Source organism: Elephantulus edwardii, unplaced genomic scaffold (assembly GCF_000299155.1).
Source record: "Elephantulus edwardii isolate Elephantulus edwardi_28Jun2011 unplaced genomic scaffold, EleEdw1.0 scaffold00024, whole genome shotgun sequence".
In the NCBI taxonomy this organism is placed as follows: domain Eukaryota; kingdom Metazoa; phylum Chordata; class Mammalia; order Macroscelidea; family Macroscelididae; genus Elephantulus; species Elephantulus edwardii.
The window spans coordinates 59,694-68,281 of NW_006399774.1; positions in this window are offsets into that span (position 1 = coordinate 59,694).

The window sequence follows — 8,588 nt, forward strand, 5'->3', positions numbered from 1 at the left end:
GCATTCCTTTCTGCTCTGCAGTGTGTCACACCAGAACCAACAAGCCATTCTGTCTAGATTGTCTCCTCCAGCAATTGTAATCATGTCTCATTTTTCCATGTGTTCATGTAAGGTTTTTTCCTATCATATCTCAAATTAAACATATTTGGGGGGGGAAGAGGACACACATGGAAAAAAAATTTGAGAAACTCATGCATTCTGTATGCCAGCACAAGAAAGAAAGCTTCAGGCTGGATTAGTCTGGCTCTCATGGGCTCTGCCAAGCAAATGTCTTCGGCTGTTAGGAGTGTCTGCTCCAAACATTTTGCAAACCATTAGGCCTGAACTTGTGATAACTAACACAAGAATTCCAGGAAACTTTTGCCTAGAAGAGAAGTTGCAGATCACTTTACTTATAGCTAGAATGAGTCAGATACTATATTAATTTTTGTCATTTAAATAAAGAGTCTCTGAAGGGAGCTCAGGTGGCCTAGTGGCAAGAAGCTGTGCTGCAATAGCGAAGGTGCACTGTTCAAATCCACCAGCAGATGCTCTGCTGGAGATGGAGGGGCAATCTCCTCCTGTGCCAGTAGGTTCTGACTTGACAGTTGTTATTACTAAGTGCCATTGAGTCATAGATGACTCATAGTGACCCTATGAGTGAAAGACATGAACACTTGTATAACTTTCATCCTTTCTCCAAATTCATAGAGTTTCCAGAGGCAGGCTATTTTGGAAGTGGATACCACTCCTGCATCCAAGCTTGTTTTAGTTGGGGAGCTCCACCAAACACTGTTCATCATGGGTAAACATTATATTGACACATCAGTGTCAGAGTGTTCAGCATCACAGCAACCACGAGTTACCTCGGTACAGAAAATAGACCAGAGCTATACCACTTAGAAGAATGTTTGACCAAAACCAGTTAAGACCAGGCTTGAGGGCTGCAGCTCCAGAAACTTCCCAACCTAGATTCCAACTCCAAATTGGTGACCAAATACCTCTGTGTACTCGATGGTACACACCGGGGGTGGGGGGTGGGGAGAAATAAAAGAAATAAAGATCTTTCAGACTCTGAAAGAGATTGAGAAATGGTAGTTTTTAATGGAGGCACTCTCAGTTTCTTGATTCTACTAGAACAGAAATAACACAACTAGATAGTCTGAACAAACATAAATTTATTTCTCACAATTAGAGAGGCTAGAAGTCTGAATTCGGGGCACCACCTCTGTAGAGACAGCCTTACTTCTGCTTCTCTGACATTCTTGACTTTCTTTAGTATTTCCATGTGGCATATGTTTTACAGTGTGTTTACCCCTACACCTCACTTATTGATTGATGTGACTAAATTTCAAAGACAGTAGAAATTATGTGGAAATCAGTGTTATGTATAGTCATCAGGTTCAAGTCATAATATAACTGTTAAATGTCTGAGAATCATGGCCCAGCAAAGTTGACACATAGCCTTAAACATCACAGCCAGCATTATTCTAGGCCCTTTATTTCAGCATTTGTTACTACCAGATGTGTGTTGTTAATGTGCAGAAATAATTGGATAGTGGTTTTTTAACTGCTGTCATAAATGTGAAAGATTGGATAACAAGATAGTTGATATGTGAATAGTAAAAATTGATTTTATATGTAATCAGTGATTTTCCCATCTCAAAAGCAATTAGGCTTATGACATACTCTACATGATCTAAGGAGCTCTGGTGGCCTAGTGGCAAGAAGCTCTATTGCAATCTAGAAGGAATGCAGTTCGAATGCACTAGCTGCTCTGCCGGAAAAAGATAGGCAGTCTCCTCCTGGGTGATTTATCACATCTTCTGACTCTATGACACATAACAACAACACTGATATAGGGAGCCCTGGTAGATAGGAAGTTACACTATCAACCCAAAGGCAAGTGGTTTGAATTCACCAGTGGTTTCATGGAAGAAAGATGAGCAATTTTCTTGCATGCATGTTACATCTTCTGAAAACCCATTTGGGGGGGCGGGGTCAGCTGTGAGTTGGCTCTAAGTCCACAGCAATGAACGACTGAGTGGCACTGATAAAGGAACCTCTTGTGTATAGTCCATAGGTAGTTGTGCTACTAATCCAAAGTGCTTCTCTGGAGGTTTGAATCCACCAGCTGCTCCTTGGGAGAAAGATGGTTCATCTCCCGTGCATTTCATAGCCTCTGAAAATCTTCTGAAAGGTCAGGTATGAGTCAGTTCCAACTCTATGGTAATGAGTGAGTGATACTGACACAGCCACGTTAACAAACAAAAACATTGTTTTCAAATGAGATTGCTTCCACAGATATAGGGATCTGGATTTACAACACATTTTAGGGGGACATTGTGTCTTCACCTGTGGAACAATATTTTCAGAATATTGCCATTTCAGAACAATATTTTGGTTTGTTAATGTGATAACAAATGGTCAAGGACTACAGCCTTCAGTATGGATTGAGGCTCAATGTCAAAATAACAAAGATTCTCACCACTGGACCAATTGACAGCATCAGGATGGGTGGTGAAGAGATTGAGATTGTTCACAGCCTTAATTTGCTTGGCTCCACAGTCAACACTTTTGGCACCAGTAGCCGGGAAATTGAAAGATGTATTGCGATTGGAAGTCTGCTGTTAGGGACTTCTCCAAAGAACTGAAGAGCAATGGTGTCTCTCTGGAGACTAAGGTTTGTCTGATATAGGCCATGGTTGTTGCAACCACTTGTTGTTATGCATCAGAGAGTTGGACAATAACTAGGGAGGATAGAAGGAGAATTGCTGCCTTTGAGCTGCAGTGCTGGAGAAGAGTATTGAGGGTACCATGGACTGCTAAAAAAACAAACAGATTCATCCTGGAGAGGGTTAAACCAGGCTGCTCCTTGGAGTCAAGGATTCTGGGGTTCTGTCTAACATACTTTGGACATGTTGTAAAGAGGGACAGGTCCTTGGAGAGGGACATCATGCTTGGGAGGGTGGAAGAACAGCGCAGGAGGGGAAGACCCTTTATGAGGTGGATTGATTCAGTGACTGGGGTAATCGGATGGGTGTGTTAGAGGCAGTGCAATTGGCACAGGATAGAGCAGGGTTTAGGGCTGTTGTACATAGGGTCGCTATGAGTCACAAACGTCTCGACAGCACATAACAACAACAACAACAACGGATTAATGTAATTAATTTATTACAATTTTATCCAAAGTGTTTCCAGGTCTCTGAGACCCCTCTAGAGGGTCAGTTATGAGTTGGTTCCAACTTAATGGTAAATAACAACAACAGCAACCAAACACTTATCCCCAATTTATCTATTTGTTTCTTTTTAATACCTTCTCCCTCTCTTTTCATTCTACTAAGTTTCCAAGGTTTTTCCTATCTGAGTAATCTTCCTTTTACTCTTTTTAAAGTAGAATTTACTTACAATGTTCATATACATTGTTTTTCATACCAGATCTTTCCCATTTCCTTTATCCACCCCACTCCTTCTTATAACTAGAGAGCTCTGGTAGCCTAATGGTAAGGGACCGACCTCCAAAGTCATAGGCATGCAGTTCCAATCTACTAGTTGCTCCTTGGGATAAAGAGGAATAATCTCCTCTCATGGAATTTATTGCCTCTGAAAATGTGCTGAAGTGTCAGCTATGAGTCAATTCCATCTTGATAGTACACAACAACAATACATCATAGTTGTCTTTTTGTGACTTTTTAATGTTACTCAGCATAACATGTTCTAGATTCATCTATGTTGTGCAGTGTTTCATGAACTCTTGTTTGTTTTATTGTTGTTGTTGTTGTTGTTAGGTGAGTCAAGTATGACTCACAGCGACCCAATGAACAACATATGTAGACCCCATCCTATCCTGTGCCATCCTTACACTTCCTGACACAATAGAGGCCATTGCAGCAGTCACCATGCCAGTGCACCTGGTCCAGGGTCTTCCTTTCCCTCCTCAACCCTCCATCTTTCCAAGTATCATGTCTCTCTCCAAGGAATAGTCCCTCCTAACAACATGTCCAAAGTAAGTGAGGTGAAGCCTCACCACTCTTGCCTCCAAAGAGCACTCCGGTTGCACCCTCTGTAAGACATAACTGTGCTCTTTTCGCTGTCCCTGGGATGTTCAGTGCTCTTCTCCAACACCACAGCTCAAAGGCATCAACTCTTCATTTGTCATCCTTCATCATTGTCCAGCTCTCACTTGCATGACAAGTGATCAGAAAGAACATAACCTGAATCAGATATACCTTAGTCTTCAAACTGACATCATTACTCCTCAATAATTTGGAAAGGTCCCTAACTGGAGATTTTCCCAGTGCAATCCCAAGTCTCCTTATTTCTTGACTGCTGGTACCAAGAGTATTAATTGTGCATCCAAATAAGATAAAATTGTTGACAATTTCAACCTCTTCTCCATGCATCATGAGGTTACTTATCAGTCCAGTGATAAGAATCTATTTTCTTGACATTGAGATGCAATCCCTAGTTAAGGCTGCACTCCTTGATCTTCTGCAACAAGTGTTTCAAGTCCTCCTCACTTTCAGTAAGCAAGGCTGTGTCATATGCATAACCCAGTTTATTGATGAGTCTCATTCTGAACTTGATGCCACACTCCTCTTCACTGAGTCAAGCTATTTGAATAATTTACCCAGCATTCAGATTAAATAGCTATGGAGAGAGAATACAACCCTGACACACTCCCTTTTTAATTCTAAACCATGCACTATTACCATGCTCTGTTTATACACAAGTCTCCTGATCCAGGTATAGGTTTCATATGGGCACAATCAAGTGCTCCAGGACTCTTGTTCTTCTCAATATTTGCTGCAACTTGTTATGATCCACATAGTCAGATCCCTTTGCATATTCAATAGCACAATAGACATTCTTCTAGTATTTACTTTCAACTAGGATACATCTTACATCAGCAATGATTTCCCTGGTGGCATTGTTCTGAGAGCCTATGATCCTTACAAACCTCCTTAAAATTCACTGGAAGAGCCAGACCCTTGAGCAGTACAAGTTCTGGCTTCTTGAGATAGACCTGCTTCATTGCATGAATCTTGTCTCCTTGCTAAATTTCCAAATGTCTCCTGGAGGGGCAAGTTAGAAGCAATAGACTGAAGACATCACTCTAAGAACTGAGATCCCTTTAGAAATCAGATGTTCCCTACTGTATGTCTCCAACACATCTACCCCATTACCCCAGTTACTGTGTCAATCCATCTCATCTAAGATCTTCCTTTCTTGCACTGTCCTTCCATCATTCAAGAATGAGGTTCTTCTTCAAGGACTGATCACTTGTGGCCACATGCCCAAAGTACTTGAGACAAAGCTTTAATATCCTTACCTCCAAGGAGCAACTTGGTTTCATCCTCCCCAGGATAAATCTATTTGTACTCTTGGTGGTCAATGGTATGTTCAATACCCTTCTCCAGCACTGGAACTTAAAGGCATAGATTCTTCTGTCATCTTTAGTCACTGTCCAGCTATCTGATGTGTAGCAAGTAATTGCAAAGACCATGTCCTCAATCAGGTGCACCTTAGTCTCCAGACTGACATCATTGCTCTCCAGCATTCTGGAGAGGTTCCTGACAGTAGATTTACCTAATGAAATTTATTTATTTTTTATTTTCTGACTGCTGGTGCCAAGATTATTTATTGATTGTGGGATCGAGCAAGCTGAAATTGTTAACAATCACAATCTCTTCTTCATCTATTGTGATGCTGTCAGTTGGCCCAATGGTGAGAATATTTGTTTTCTTGATGTTGAGTTTCAATCCATATTTAAAGTTGCAGTTCTTGAACTTTTGCAGCAAGTGCTTGAGGTTGTCCTCGGTTTTGGCAAGCAAAGCTGTGTCATCTACATAATGAAAGATGTTGATAATTCTTCCTCCAATCCTGATGCCACATTCCTCCTCATAAAGTCTAGCATCATGAATGATCTGTTCTGCATATAGATTGAAAAGATATGGAGAAAGGACTCACCCCTGACACACACACTCCTTCCTTAATTTTTATTGTGCAGTGTTTCCTTGCTCTTTCTGAAGACTGCTTCCAGGTCTGAGCATAAGTTTTGCAGAAGCACAGTCAAGTGTCTGGGATCCCCATTCTTTGTAAAGTTAGCCACAATTTGTTGTGATATACTCAGTGCATAGTCAATGAAACACAAAATCTACTCCCAACTCAAAACCTCTCCATAAAAAAAAAGCCCAACAGAAAAGAAAAATTCTTATTACTAAATATAAATTCTTATTACTTATAAGTTCTTATTACTAAATATAGATTTAACTGGAATGTCATTGCCAATCTCTTGAAAAGATAAAGATATTTTAAGCATGGCATTGTTAAGGAAATTGATTATGTTCTTTAACAATTTCTACACTCTGTTGGATCACTTATTTTTTGAATGAGAATAAATATGATCTGTTCCAGTTCAGTGGCCAGGTAACTGTCTTCCAAATTTCTTGGAAACAATGCTAATGAGCATGTTCAAGGCTGCATCAGTTAGTTTTGAAAGACCTTAATTTGTATTCCATCAGTTCCTAGGGCCTTACTTTTTGTCAGTGCCTTCACTGCAACTTGAACTACTTCCTTCATTACCCCTGGTTCTTAATCATGCACTACTTCTTGAAATGATTCCGTGTCAACTCATTATTTTTGGATCAGTGACTCTGTATTCCTTTTATCTTTTATGCTTCCTGCAACATTCAAGACTTTGCCCATAGAAACCTTCAGGATTGCAATTTGAGGCTTTAATTCGTCAGTTCTTTCCACTTGAGAAATGCTGAGTGTATTCTTCCCTTTTGGTTTCCTAGCTCTAGTGTTCTGTATACTTTGTTATAATTATTTGCTTTGTCTTCTTGAGCTGCCCTTGGAGATCTCGTTAATCTCTCTTACTGCAGTATTTCTTCCCTTTGTTTTGGGCTCTCTATATTCCAGTACTGAAGAGCAATGAAGTCAGTCTGGAGACTAAAGTGTGCCTGATCCAGGCCATAGTCTTTGCAATTGCTTGCTATGCATCAGAAAGCTGGACAATGACTACGGATGATAGAAAATTGATGCCTTTGAGCTGTGGTACTCTAGAAGAGTGTTGAATATACCATGGACTGCTAGGAGAATGAACAGGTTTGTCCTTGAGAGGGTGAGACCAGGCTCCTCCTTAGGGGCAAGGATTTTGAAGCTTCATCTGACATACTTTGGCCCTGTGGGAGAAGAGAGACATGACTGGTAGATATGGTTCTACCAGTTGTCAGTTGTTATTATTCTATGCTGTCCAGTGGAGTTGGGACCACTTCATAACTGACCCTCCAGCAGATTTTCAGAGACAGTAAATCACATGAGAAGAGGGACTGTTAATCTTTCGCCTGCAGAGAAGCTGGTGGATTTGAACCACCTGCCTTTGGCTTGACAGTGCAGTATCTTTCCCCAAATTATTGGCCAAGACTGCCCAAGGGCTGGGCCGACTTTTAGTGTGGATACTTTGCTGTTGCAAGTTAGAGCCACAAGTCTCCAAATTGAACTGGTGGATCGGTGTGGGTGGTAGGTATTTGTGACGCTAGAATTTTCCCTGATTCAGTTTGATGTCCCATGTTCCCCAAAGGCCCTGTCATTACCTCTTTGCCAAATATCTAGTGACTAGGCTGTGATTTTTAAATATCATTTCTCTTCAAAAGGAACCAGGGCCCTAGGGAGAAATTATAAACTCCACATCAAGGAAATGCACAAGATGAACCTGTCAAATTTTTTATTTTGGAAAACAAGGATACTGACAACATCTGATAAAATAATGCATTTCTTAAAGCAAAAATTTTTATTACAATTAGCCATAAAGCATACAAAATATACACTATAAACCAACCAACTTCCAGGTTGAAGATAGGAGACAGACTTTTACATGTAATAAGGATAAATATTTCAAGTACATTCAGAACCAAATCGTACAGAACAGTGAATAATGTAGGGAGTTCATGGAGAGTTCTGGTGGCTTAGTGGTAAAGAATTGTGCTGCCAACACAAAGGTATGTGGTATGGATCCACGAGCTGTTCTGCTGGAGAACAATGGGCAAACAACTTTTCATGTGATTTACACTGAAGGGTCAGCTATGGGTACGTTCCAACTCTATGGTGCGCAATAGCAACAGGGAGTAATAAAAAAGTTACAGGCAATAATTTGTTCCCTGGAGAAAGATGAGGCACTTTCTTCCTGTGAAGATGTACACCCTCAGAAATCTAGTGGAGGGTCTGTGTGTTGACAACAATGAGTTTGTGCTTTTTGCTTAAAATTTATATTTTTTTTTCATTTGTAAAGAGCAGTGATAACTGACTGTTGAATACATTTTATGATACCTGCAATTATACTATTATTCTGCATAGATTTTGGCGAATGATATTTGTACACTTACTTTAAAGAAACAAAAGAGACCCCTTGAAAGATATTTCCAATGTTGTTGTTGTTATGTGCCGTCCAGTCGTTTGCAACTCGTAGCGACAACAGCCCGAAACCCTGCTCTATCCTGTACCAACCCCATTGCCTCTGACACACCCATCCCGATTACCCCAGTCACTGAATCAATCCACCTCATAGAGGGTCTTCCCCTCCTGCGCTGTCCCTCTACTCTATCCAG